The sequence below is a fragment of the Cyprinodon tularosa genome, unplaced genomic scaffold (assembly GCF_016077235.1).
Source record: "Cyprinodon tularosa strain WSP-4 unplaced genomic scaffold, ASM1607723v1 ctg252, whole genome shotgun sequence".
In the NCBI taxonomy this organism is placed as follows: Eukaryota; Metazoa; Chordata; class Actinopteri; order Cyprinodontiformes; family Cyprinodontidae; genus Cyprinodon; species Cyprinodon tularosa.
In genome coordinates this window covers 681416-695874 of record NW_024038939.1, presented here as the reverse complement: position 1 = coordinate 695874, position 14459 = coordinate 681416, and positions in this window count along the sequence as shown.

The window sequence follows — 14459 nt, the reverse complement described above, 5'->3', positions numbered from 1 at the left end:
TGGCAGCTGTTCCACTTTCAAAGATAAAATCTAGATTTTGAAAAATAAATGTTATGCTACGTTCACATCGGACGCAGCAAAAGCAGCAAAATCACGTCTGCTGCTTCCTTTTTGCTGCTTGTACCAGTTAGTTCTGACGCGCGGCTGAAGCAGCTTTGCTGCTCTGGCTGCACGGTCCAAAAGTGTGTCTGACGCGCCTTGTGCGGAGCTACTCAATTCAATTCAATTCAGTTTATTTCTATAGCGCTAAATTCACAACACATGTCATCTCAAGGCACTTTACAGTTCAACCAGATCATCCAGTCAAATTGATACAAAGTTTTCTATCTAAGGAAAACCAGCTGATTGCATCGACTCATTGACTCTTCAGCAATCCCTCACACTAAGCATGCTTGTAGCGACAGTGGAGAGGAAAAACTCCCTTTTAACAGGAAGAAACCTCCAGCAGAACCAGGCTCAGTGTGAGCGGCCATCTGCTGAGGCCAACTGGGGTTCAAGGAGACAGAAGCAGACATAGAAAAAGAAGCATAGATACAAAAGGCAACTGTCAACCAGCTCCACAGGCGGCCCCGTCCAGGAAACACACAGCCAGGCAGACGAGCTCCGAGCCAGCTCCCATGCCAGAGGACGAAGAGAGCACATCCACTCAGTCACGGTCAGAGAAACAGGACCACACTGGAAAACAGGCCGATCTCCAACATCTATAAACAAGGGTGTTGATGGCAGCAGCACAGCTGATGTTTCTTTCCAGGATGACGTCACAGCCAAACAGGAACAGACCAGATGAAGCTACTCTGAGGAAAAGCAGAGAGAGCCGAAGGTTAGAGATTGAACTAACAGATTCTCCAGAATAGGAGAACAGAGAGAGAATGAAGCAGAATGATGAAATGGGGGTCCCTATGTCCTCCAGAAGTCTAAGCCTATAGCAGCATAACTATAGAGATAGCTCAGGATAACCTAGCTACTCTATCCTTTCTTTGCCTTGCAGCTATATTTGCTGTGATCAGTGGGAATAAAGTAGTTTTAATATGTTTTTAAGTGAGAAAATCCACCTGAAAACTTAATCAGTGCAGTCAGTTCATCCAGATTACCCTCCTGCCTTCTAATATTATTTCTGTCGAAGCCGCTCAGACCCCCACATACCAGCGGTGAGTTGTCAGTAGGAATCCCTTCAAAAGCAGCCTCTGGCCGGGTCGCCTCCTCGCGGTTCACCGCGGCAGCTGGTAGGTGTTTTTCATCTAAACAATCCAAACTGCAGGCAGCAGGATAATAAAAGCGAACATATTCTGCCGGCAGATTTCTGTATTTTAAGTTCATTTAGGCGTCAATAAACTGTTTCAGAGGAGTGATCACAGCGCTCTGTGTCATCAGCGATGTGTCTGTCTCTCTGCCAGCTCCCAGATCAGCTTCTCTGATTGGTTGATGCGGCGCGTCGAGCAGGAAAAGTTAAATTTTTCCATCTCGAGCAGCAGCGCGTTTGCGGCGCATAACTTGCGTCAGATGCTTAAACGCTCCCGACGCGCTGCAGGACCTTTTGATGCGCCTTGACGCGCGTCAACCATTGACTTTGCATGTAAACTCGCTGCTTCTGTCGCGCCTGCTGCGTCCGGTGTGAACGTAGCATCATAGCAGAAGCTTTGCACAGCCATGTTTATTTTGGTCCAGCTAAGGGCTTTGACAGTTTTTGCTTATTTAACAGCTGTATGTCCTGCCTTAAACCATAATACTGAGAAGTGGTTGCCCAACGTGTTTTAGGTCGGCCTCAAACGGCCAAAGGGAGAAGAAGTAAAGATAGATTCCTGTGTGTTTGTGAAAATGAATACCGCAAGAATTTATCTCGTCAGCAAGGTTGGTTTTCTGCTGAACCTGTCATCAGTCAAAGGTTCACTAGTAGCAATAAACTTTTATCCAAATTGAAAACAATCCTGCAGCATGTTTTGTTGTCTGCATCAATTTTAAACAGTTTAACAGATTCTAGGGATCACAAACTGATCAATTTAAATGTATAAAAAAGTCATTATGAAAGAGCATCAACTTGAATAATAGCAAATAAATATATAATGTGACAATGAAATGGTGAAATGCAGGTAAAACGATAAGTATATTATGAAATCTAAATATCTGATTTCAAATTGTGCTAAGCATAAAAGTCAACTTTTTATTTGATCATAGTGATCACAGCCCCATCTCAAATTATGCCGATCAGGGGGTCTTGAACAATTCTGACATGCAAGAAATAATTAGAGGTAGTAAGTATTAGATAAGAAGAAAAATGTTTTGCGTTTTGTGTAAGCCACAATTTGGCCAAGAGTTAGCCTAATCTCCAAACTTGTTGCCTGACTAGAAAATCATCTCAAAAACACTCAATAATTGCACAGTGTATGCTGGGCTTAAATTATCTTAAATTATCTAGGTACCTGGCAGGATCCCGGTCTGCTTGTACCAGCACCAGGTTCTAAGTTGAGTTGCATGAATGTTAGCATATAAATAATTTGATTAGTCATTCCTGAGCTATCTCTATAGTTATGCTGCTATAGGCTTAGACTGCTGGAGGACATAGGGACCCCTATTTCATCATTCTGCTTCGTTCTCTCTCTATTCTCCCACTCTGCAGAATCTGTTAGTTCAATCTCTAACGTTCTGTTTTCCAGTGTGGTCCTGTTTCTCTGACTGTGACTAACTGGATGTGCTCTCTTCATCCTCTGGCATGGGAGCTGGCTCGGAGCTCGTCTGCCTGGCTGTGTGTTTCCTGGACGGGGCCACCTTTTACAGCTGCTTTTTTTTTTATCTCTGCTTCTGTCTCCTTGAACCCCAGTGGGCCTCAGCAGATGGCCGCTCACACTGAGCCTGGTTCTGCTGGAGGTTTCTTCCTGTTCAAAGGGAGTTTTTCCTCTCCACTGTCGCTACAAGCATGCTTAGTGTGAGGGATTGTATTTGAGTCAATGAGTCGATGCAATCAGCTGGTTTTCCTTAGATAGAACACTTTGAATCAATTTGACTGGATGATCTGGTTGAACTGGAAAGTGCCTTGAGATGACATGTGTTGTGAATTGGCGCTATAGAAATAAACTGAATTGAATTGAATTAGTGTCAGAAAACAGTATTTTTAATTGTTGATGATTGTATTTTTAAAATGATTGAAATAATAAATATCTTCATAATGCCTAAATCAATTATTCCCAGTGATGGGACTAACGCCGTTACCTTGTTTTAGTAACGGGTAATCTAACTAATTACTTTGACTGTAACTATAACGCAGTTACCATTGCAGACACCCCGTTACTGCGCGTTACTCAGGTCGCACAATAAACCTTTTTTCATGATAGGACTCGTGCGCAGCTGCGTGAAGCTGACACCCCACGTCAAAAAACTGAATGGTTAGTGCAACGTTAGTGCAGATTTGTGCAGAAAAAAATATTGTTTGTGCTACTTTTGTTTAAGAGATATTAAAGATTATTTTTTAGGTCATCCAAAGGTGCGCGCCTTGTAATGAGAGAGGGGAGAATGAGAATGGCTGATGTACAGTGAGATTCCGTCTGTCAGTTGGGCAGACGGAATCTCACACACAGAGAGATGGAGAGTGAGGAGGACTCCAGCAGCAAAACAGCGTTTTCCTGATGGAAATACCGGTGTTACGTAGAGCTGCGTTTCCCCATCACATACGGTTTCCTCTGCATCTCCGCACAGCGCAGGCGGCACGAGTCACTGCGCAAGCGACAGGAAACGCGCATGCTAGCTAAAGGCACGCAACAGTCACCCTGTGCTCGCGCCACAGGAGAACTATGGAGAGAGTGAACAATCAAATGAAAGGGAGAAAGATGGATGGATGGATGGATGGATGGATGGATGGATGGATGGATGGATGGATGGATGGATGGATGGATGGATGGATGGATGGATGGATGGATGGATGGATGGATGGATGGATGGATGGATGGATGGATGGATGGATGGATGGATGGATGATGGATGCTCTGCCTTTTCAACCTACTGTATTTTTATTTTAAACATTATTTCATGGCCTTTGTGGCAGGGATGGAGATCCATATTTTATGTCACACACAGAGTATAGATCTAGATAGATAGATAGATGGATAGATAGATGTTGCAGTATCTATAACAACCCAAACACACAGGATTTCAGAATTAGACATCCCCAGTTATTAATTTAATATACTCACCAGATCTGAATGCCCTGTTAAAAAACTTCCCTTGGCGTTCCCCCCTGATGTCATTTACGTTGAGTTGCAATAAATGCTAAACTCTCTGCAGGTTCTTGTCTTTGTCGTCCGCTCTATTCAGCTGGCTTTGGAAACACACGGCGAGAAGGTGGGGGCTGGGTGGGGAGGGTTACGGGGGCGAGAAACGCAAAAGTAACGCAATAGTTACTTTTACTAGTAACTAGTTACTTTTATTGTGGAGTAACTCAGTCAGTAACTCAGTTACTTTTTGGGAGAAGTAACTAGTAACTATAACTAATTACTTTTTCAAAGTAACGTGCCCAACACTGATTATTCCATACAGTATGAAGCTGAAGTTGTCTTCTGACGGGCTATTCCATCTCTTTATTCCCTCCCTAACACCGTTCCTTTCTTTTCAAACCTAAGTTATATTGTTATAAAATATGAAAATATTTTTTCACAGCCATTCTGGAATTTATGAAAGGTTTATCTGATTTATAAATGTTAATTAAAGGCCTGTTTAATTCTTTCTTTGCGTTTGTTCCAAAGTAAAACCAGTCAAGTTCCAAAGCTACGGTACAGTACTTAGCTTCTTCTAACCTGGATCTGGCAGCTAGAGAAGAAGGAGCATATAAAGAGATCTGGACAACATGGAGTAAATGACCCAGCAACAGAATCAAACCCAGGAGAAGAGCATGGGGGGCAGTTGCACATCAATTTGCTGCAACATCTCAACCATTTCGGTACTTGGCACCAAAATAGGAAACATTTTAAATAACTTTTTTCTCTTAAGGCTAATAAATAAGCCTCTATTTAGTAATACTCAGAGCTTTTGTCTAAAGTAGGAATTATGAAATACTTGCACTGCAAAAAAATTTAATCTAAATAAGTCATTTTTTATTGCAATACGTGTGTTTTTCTTGAATTGAGGAGGTAATAAGGAAACTTTGCCAATGGAACTAGACAATTTACATTTAAAATAAGAAAACACAATTACATTATCTTATTTCAAGTGCATGTTATCTAATTATCTTATTTTAAGACGAAAATTACTCATTCCATTGGCAAATTATCGTATTTACTTACTCAAATTAATGGTAAATACTAGGGATGCACGATATTGGGATTTTGGCCGATATCCGATATTTTAAAACTCATGTAGCCGATAACCGATATCGATACCGATGTTAAAGCTGGACAAAAATAAGTAGTCATTGAAAATAGCAGTTTTGTTATCCATTTCTGACACTTTGAAAAATAATAAACTCAAATATATTTTCATATGCTGATATCAAATAGATTTTTAAAAACGCGGTATCGATCTATTTTACTTTCAAAATCTTGTGAAATTTCATCGTTCTGTTACAACCACTCGTGATATTTTGCAAATTCTTGTGAGATTTTGTTAGTAAAATAGATCGATACCGCGTCAATATATCAACATATAAAAATATGGCAACATTTCGTGAATTTTCGGGGGATTTCGTAGCATAACGATGACATATAGCAATATTTCATTAGTAAAAGAGATTGATATGGTGTTTTTAAATGGCAATATATCAGCATATGAAGATATTGGGATATTTTAATGGATCAATATTTTTTCCCTCGTCTTTAGAAGTTTTTAAGTCTGTAAAAAAGAAGTTTTTGAGGAAGAAGTAGTAGTATTTTTTTTTTTTTCAAATATCGGGTTAAATATCGGTGGGGTGGCCGATGTCCGATATTCAGTTTTAAGGCCGATACCGATAGGGGGCCGATTATATCGTGCATCCCTACTAAATACACTTAATTTAAGAATTTTTTTTTGTCATTTTTAGATGGTTTTTGCAGTGTGTGTCCCTAGCCTGTTCTTTTAGTTCAAAATTTTAACTTTTGAGTATCTTTTTTAACATTCCAATAAAAACTTTAATTGAACAGCGACACACAGAACCATAGCAACCACAGCATACAAACAAGCCACATCTAGATATCTATTAAGGTTTCTTGTTGATGCTGCTCTGACGGATGTTTTCTTTGCATTCAGCTTAGCAGCTTCTATTATCATCAAACTAGAGTCAGGTATTTGCTCATTTTGTGCATATCCTATTGTTGTAGCATGCTTGCATTGAAATCCAGAAGTCCAAACCCGTTGCTCTGTCTACCAGGCCTACACCAATACCTTTTCCATCAAATGATCCCCTCACCCCTTCCTCTAGATTGTTTTAAACATAAGTATCACTCCCATTAGTATTTGCATGTTATTTGCTGTGTCACCGAATCTCTTTTTTTAATAATTAAAACCGTTTTTGTGTTTTGTGTGTGCAGATGGGTGGGCTAGTCTGCGTTGGAAGCTAGTGCCAAGTTTGAATGAGACAATAGATTGAAAAAGTGTATGCCTCTGCAGTCTTCTATAGCTCACCTTATTGCCTTAAAGCCCAAGAGAAATTGGGAACAGTGACATTTCACCCAAACCTTCCTGACAGTTTTAGCTGTTTGCCAGATATGAGTAGCATCTAAAACAATGATGTTAGAGTAGCACTCAGTTTTCAAAGTATCATGAGGTAAAAGTTTACCCTAAGTAACACTCAAAAAAGGTCTAAAGTTCACTTTTGACATGACATATTTTCACATTTTGTCCCTGAGAGGTGACATAACATCAAAATTACTTGGTAAAAAAAATTCTAAAGTGTCAGTAAGGAAGAAATCCATTTCCTGGTTTGATATTTATTGCTAGTGTCATGATTTTATCTAAAGCTCGGACCCACATGCAGTGAAGCCAAACAGAGAGACACAGAGTAAAGGTTTGAACGGGTTTTATTGAAAGGTATATAGAGTTCAGTGCAGAGTTCCTCCGAACTCTGCTCGGCTGGAAAACTGAAAGACGAGGGGAAGACAGACTGTTAGATTCAGGCTCATTAGGGAATTGGAGTTGTTAAAGGAATAGTACACCCAAAACATGATTAGCCTTCATTTTCTACTCACCCCCATGCTGAACAACACTCTGGAGTATGTTTTTGATATCTCAAATGCATCTGGAGATCTGGGAGGCTTCTTGCTGTCTGCTGACATTCAAATAATGGAGGTCTATGGCGTCCGAGGCAGAAAGGTCCATAAAAGTCCACAAAAAACGTGTCAATATTCCTCCATACTGCTCGTCCAATGTATTCCAAGTGTCCTGAGTGGGTAGCGTCCATAATTTACTCGAAAGAAGTCATTTAGAATTTTTTTAGAGCATAAACAGTAGTGTATAGGATTTCCTAAAAGCGCGTTCACGAGTCTACGGCAGTGGCGGCCGGCCCATAGGGGGCGCTGGGGCACCGCCCTCCCTGATAAGAAGAGAGAAACGTAAAATATATTTTTAGAAATTAACTCATAAATGTCAGTTTTACTCTCTAGACTGTGTACCTATAAGCAAAACAAATTATATAAACTACATTTCCCTATCTACTGTCATTCATTTGTGGATTTCCACAGACAGACTCCTACCGTCTCTGTTCTGGGGGCGCTGATCAGACAGCCCCACATTTGCAGAGAATCTGTCAATCATGTACTATTGCTAGGTGAATTTAATGGCCAATCAGCGTCTCGGAACTTTATGGTCTTGGGGCGCTGAAAATACTGCGCTTTAACAGGCTTCTGAACCCAAGCGCAGGTGCAGACAATTAGAGGGAAGATGGCGAATGTAACGACCGAGATGCAGCTTCCACCAAATTCGGTGAGATCCTTATTTATCTACCCGTTTGCCAGAAGAACATCCCTGTTGTAGGATATGAACATTTCATGTCATGGTTATTGTGACTGTGACGAATCCACCTCGTCGCTTAAAACAACCTCTCTAACTTTGCGCGCCACACACACATTCCTGTTATACTGTGTTTGTGAGGACCAATAAACTCGAGCTGAGACCAGTAGCTCCATGAACTTAAAACACACAAGCTGTTCCTGGTTACCTGCTGGCATATTGAGGGTGCACACTTAATATTTCAGTGGGGTTAGCCGTGTGTGTGTGTGTGTGTGTGGGGGGGGGGGGGGGGGGGGGGGGGTGTACGTGTTTATGCTACGGGGACTTGTCATCTTCAGTCTGGCTGCGTCTTTGCTGGGTTCAAACCCAGTTTGGTGTAATTGAATAAGTCAATGAATCTGTGTAAAAGAATTAAGTTGTAAAAATTATTTGTTTTTGTACATCAATTGTTTGTGGAGGTAATATATGGACAAAACTGATTAATGAGAAGAAATCAGAAATAAGAGAGCCTGAGGTGAGGGGCTTAAACTATTTAATGAGGGCTGTGGGAAGAAAAGCGGCAATTTTTGTTTTCTGTTTCTTTGTTACATTGCTGGTAACTGGAGGGAGGCTGAGGCCCAGAGTATCTTGTATGTGTAGTTTCTTTTGCACCCTGTTTTGAGTTTTTGAGCTCAATAAATCACCAACACCGGTAACCCGACTGAGACTGGATTCTTGGAGGCCTAAGAACCCCGTCACAGTGACCCAAATCATCACTGTTACTGTTATTATATAGTAAATTAAATCATTACTGTTAAATTGTATGTATTGTCCAATTGTTTATTTGAATTCTTATTCCGGATTAGTTGGAGACATACACTAGGCTATATCAGCCCCACCAAAAATATTTTTCACCAGCCGCCACTGGTCTACGGAAACCGCGGCAGACCAAACCAGATGAAAGTGCGCATTCAGCTCGGCAAAGAACTCATGCTCTTCCTCAACACTGAAGTCCTCAGACATTTTTCTTTCGTTGTTTCTTTCTTTGCACAGGTAAACAGCACATTTCTTCTTCTACGCTTGCATTATCGGCAGAGCAGACGCTGAATGCGCATTTTCATCTGGTTTGGTCTGCCGCGGTTTCCGTAGACTCGTGAACGCGCTTTTAGGAAATCCTATACACTGCTGTTTATGCTCTAAAAACATTCTAAATGACTTCGCTTCGAGTAAATTATGGACGCTACCCACTCAGGACACTTGGAATACATTGGACGAGCAGTATGGAGGAATATTGACACGTTTTTTGTGGACTTTTCTGGACCTTTCTGCCTCGGGCGCCATAGACCTCCATTATTTGAATGTCAGCAGACAGCAAGAAGCCTCCCAGATCTCCAGATGCATTTGAGATATCAAAAAAGTACTCCAGAGTGTTGTTCAGCATGGGGGTGAGTAGAAAATGAAGGCTAATCATGTTTTGGGTGTACTATTCCTTTAATCTTGAAGGAGAGGATTTGTTGCCACTCACGTTTCCAGAGAAGAAGAGACACGTAGACTCCAGTCTGTGTGTTGGCCTTCCAGGGTTTGTTTGATTCGGTGGAGGGGGTAACAGGGTTGTGTCTAGCTCGGTTCAGTTCAGTTTGCTTTCCATTTACACACGATAAGTTATCTCAGTTACTGAGCTCGGACCGGTCTCGGCACCGTTTTTCAAGGGTAGTGTAAATGGGGTAAAAGGCTTAGAGGTTTTTAATTTCTGCCTGTAATCTGGAATGAGATTAGGCAAACACTGAGCAAAGAGACCTAAAGCTGCACGAAGAATTGTGCTATACGTATATAGTTGGTGTTCAGGAACAAGAGCATAATTTAACTACAATACACACGTGGGGAGCCTACCTTAATTTCTCACAAAATACTTCTGCATTTTTTCACATTACAACCTCTAATTCCAGTTTATTGGAAGTTTATATGATGGGCCGATACAAATTTGTTTACAGTCCAAAGTGGAATGATAGCTAGTTGTGTGATCTTACAGGAAAAGTTCCTTTGAAAGTAAGGAAAACCAAAGCAAGCTTTTCCCAATGCGGAAAAAGCTTTTTGCAATACAATTTTTTTTAAAGTATGACTTTAATAAAAGCTGAGAAAATTACAGATGTTGTAATACATAAATATATGTACTTTCCCTTATTATCTTTCAACAATTAATCCTTTGTAGTTTTTACATTCATTGGGGTCGCTTATTCACTGCAAAAAAAGATATCTAAATAAGTAATTTTTTCTTGCAATAAGTGCATTTTTTCTTGCAATGAGGAGGTTAGTGAGACACTTTAACAATGGAACAAGACAATTTACATTTAAAATAAGAAAAAACAATTGCATTGTCTTATTTTAAGAGCATTTTATCTTATCTTATTTTAAGAGTAAAAGTACTCATTCCATTGGCAAATTATCTTATTTACCTACTCAAATTAAGATTAAATGCACTTAACTGAAGACATTTTTGCTCATTTCTAGATCGTTTTTGCAGTGTTGGGTCGGTGAAGCTCCTAGGCTGAAGACAGGCCTCCTCCGCTCTCTTGCCTTCTGTTTCTGGAGCTATCAGTCACAGAGAGGACAGAAGGGGAAGATATGAATATAATCAATATATACTGATTGAACATCATGGAGAATTCTGAGCATCAGGCAGTCTAAAGCCTTTAGCGTACTCCACAATAATCAGGAAATTTGTTCTTGTTTTTGTGGTGGCGAGAACAAAAAAGTGATTTTTTTTTCCTCAGGATAAAAATACTTAAAAAATTAAAAAACTCAACTACTATTTCATAGAAACTGCCGTGCCCTGTACCTAATGTTACATCCGCTAAAGAAATTTAAACAGCGAATGAGGCATTTTTCGGGTTGATGAGAACAAGAGAAAAATCCTTTACATTCCTCATATTACATTTCATATAAAAGTTCATATTTTCTCATAACCTCTGCCAGCCACTCCTCAAACTATGGATTTCATAACAGACAGTACAGATATACACACCTGAAATAATGTCTGAATGTCTAAAGACTGAATGGGCCGGATCTATCAAAGGTTTGCGTGTATAAAAACGTGAGCTATTTCGCTGCGCACGCTAAAAAATGTACAAACTGATCTATCAACAGCGTGCTAAAAGGATTTGGTCTTTAAAACGTGCTAAATAGCGCCTCTTATCCATTTAGTACTTTTTCTGCAATGAATATGCAATATGGGGCGTTAACACGCAAAAGTGCATCTTGTGGGAGGAGAACATGTAAATACACTATATTGCCAAAAGTATTTGCTCACCTGCCTTGACTCACATATGAGCTTAAGTGACATCCCGTTCCTAATCCATAGGGTTCAATATGACGTCGGTCCACCCTTTGCAGCTAGAACAGCTTCAACTCTTCTGGGAAGGCTGTCCACAAGGTTTAGGAGTGTGTTTATGGGAATTTTTGACCATTCTTCCAGAAGCGCATTTGTGAGGTCGCACACTGATGTTGGACGAGAAGGCCTGGCTCTCAGTCTCCGCTCTAATTCATCCCAAAGGTGTTCTATCGGGTTGAGGTCAGGACTCTGTGCAGGCCAGTCAAGTTCATCCACACCAGACTCTGTCATCCATGTCTTTATGGACCTTGCTTTGTGCACTGGTGCACAGTCATGTTGGAAGAGGAAGGGGCCAGCTCCAAACTGTTCCCACAAAGTTGGGAGCATGGAATTGTCCAAAATGTCTTGGTATGCTGAAGCATTCAGAGTTCCTTTCACTGGAACTAAGGGGCCAAGCCCAGCTCCTGAAAAACAACCCCACACCATAATCCCCCCTCCACCAAACTTTACACTTGGCACAATGCAGTCAGACAAGTACCGTTCTCCTGGCAACCGCCAAACCCAGACCCGTCCATCAGATTGCCAGATGGAGAAGCGCGATTCGTCACTCCAGAGAACGCGTCTCCACTGCTCTAGAGTCCAGTGGCGGCGTGCTTTACACCACCGCATCCGACGCTTTGCATTGCACTTGGTGATGTATGGCTTGGATGCAGCTGCTCGACCATGGAAACCCATTCCATGAAGCTCTCTGCGCACTGTTCTTGAGCTAATCTGAAGGCCACATGAAGTTTGGAGGTCTGTAGTGATTGACTCTGCAGAAAGTTGGCGACCTCTTCGCACTATGCGCGTCAGCATCCGCTGACCCCGCTCCGTCAGTTTACGTGGCCTACCTCTTCGTGGCTGAGTTGCTGTCGTTCCCAAACACTTCCATTTTCTTATAATACAGCTGACAGTTGACTGTGGAATATTTAGGAGCGAGGAAATTTCACGACTGGATTTGTTGCACAGGTGGCATCCTATCACAGTTCCACGCTGGAATTCACTGAGCTCCTGAGAGCGACCCATTCTTTCACAAATGTTTGTAAAAACAGTCTGCATGCCTAGGTGCTTGAATTTATACACCTGTGGCCATGGAAGTGATTGGAACACCTGATTCCAATAATTTGGATGGGTGAGCAAATACTTTTGGCAATATAGTGTATATTACTTTAGCACTCGCAAAGTGATTTATCAAACCTGAAAGCAATTTTGCTAACGGTATCTGATTCTATATTTAACACGTTTCAAAAGAAGGTGCAAATGGTCTGTATGCGTAATTGCGCACACATGGCAGCGGTTATTGTCGCAAGAAGGAGACATGGAAATGAAGCAAGGAGACGCAGAGAACGCATTTTTTCACTCAGTGTGAATATTTTTGGAATGAAGGAGGAAACGATCATCAAAACATGTCGTTTATCCAGCATTGCCATTTTGGAGCTGTTGGGGGAACTCCGAATGGATTTGGAGCCAGCCACAAGGAGGACCCACGCAATACCAGATATCACTAAACTCCTTGCAACATTGCACTTTTTTGCACCTGGGATCTCCCCATCTCGTTTTTCAGACGTGCACGCAGTCATCTTATCCACAGTCACTTCTTCTGAGCCATTTGGTATGTGCATTTTTCTACAGGCCAATACAAAACACCTGTTTTTTTGTTTTTGTTTTTTTTTTACTGCAGTGAAGTAGAAATTCAGCCACATACCACCTTAGGGAATAAAAGTTGCCAAAGATTTATATATATATATATATATATATATATATATATATATATATATATATATATATATATATATATTGGAGGGGGTGGGGGTGTCACTGTAAGATAAAAATTTCTTAATGCACTAGTTTGCACAAACTACAAACTACTTTGACGCAAACTACAAAACGCGCAAAACCATCATTTAAATAGGGCGTCTCCAACAGTTTTGCACCTGCCACCAGTTACGCAATCGCTCTTGTTAAATCACCCACAAACCATGGTTCAGCCCCTGGCGCAAAATTCCAGTTTGCGAGCGCAAATTACTGCACGCAAAATTGGATCTTGATAAATCCGGCCCAATGTCTGTAAAACAAAAAGAGGAAATAATTTCTGCTTTTCTTACTTAGCAGCAGCCATCCACACCAACAAGAGAAAATGGCAAATGTTTTTGGCGTGTTTGTATCCTAAAAACATTCACATTTTCTCAGTGCCTTTACCGTCCGATAATCAAACTATGCATAAAATGAAACACATAACAGATAACATGGAATACAAACAAACTGTTTTTCTACTAATCAATACCCTTTCAGACCAATCTAACATCTGTTTTTAGACACAATGGGCCGGATTTATCAAGATCCAATTTTGCGTGCAGTAATTTGCGCTCGCAAACTGGAATTTTGCGCGAGGGGCTGAACCATGGTTTGCGGGTGATTTAACAAGAGCGATTGCGTAACTGGTGGCAGGTGCAAAACTGTTGGAGACGCCCTATTTAAATGATGGTTTTGCGCGTTTTGTGGTTTGCGGCAAAGTAGTTTGTAGTTTGTACAAACTAGTGCATTAAGAAAATTTAATCTTACAGTGACACCCCCACCCCTATATATATATATATATATATATATATATATATATATATATATATATATATATATATAAAAACTTTGGCAACCTTTATTCCCTAAGGTGGTATGTGGCTGAATTTCTACTTCATTGCGGGTTCTCCGGTAGGGCGTCAGGGCGACATGGCAATTAGAACGTCGGACAGCACTTCTGAAAAACGAGACTGGGAGATCCCAGCTCTCGCTGCAACCGTACGCTGGAATGACCCAGATGCAAAAAAGTGCAATGTTGCAAGGAGTTTAGTGATATCTGGTATTGCGTGGGTCCTCCTTGTGGCTGGCTCCAAATCCATTCGGAGTTCCCCCAACAGCTCCAAAATGGCAATGCTGGATAAACGACATGTTTTGATGATCATTTCCTCGTTCATTCCAAAAATATTCACACGGAGTGAAAAAATGCGTTCTCTGCGTCTCCTTGCTTCATTTCGATGTCTCCTTCTTGCGACAATAGCCGCTGCCATGTGTGCGCAATTACGCATACAGACCATTTGCACCTTCTTTTGAAACGTGTTAAATATAGAGTCAGATACCGTTAGCAAAATTGCTTTCAGGTTTGATAAATCACTTTGCGAGTGCTAAATTAATATATTTACATGTTCTCCTCCCACAA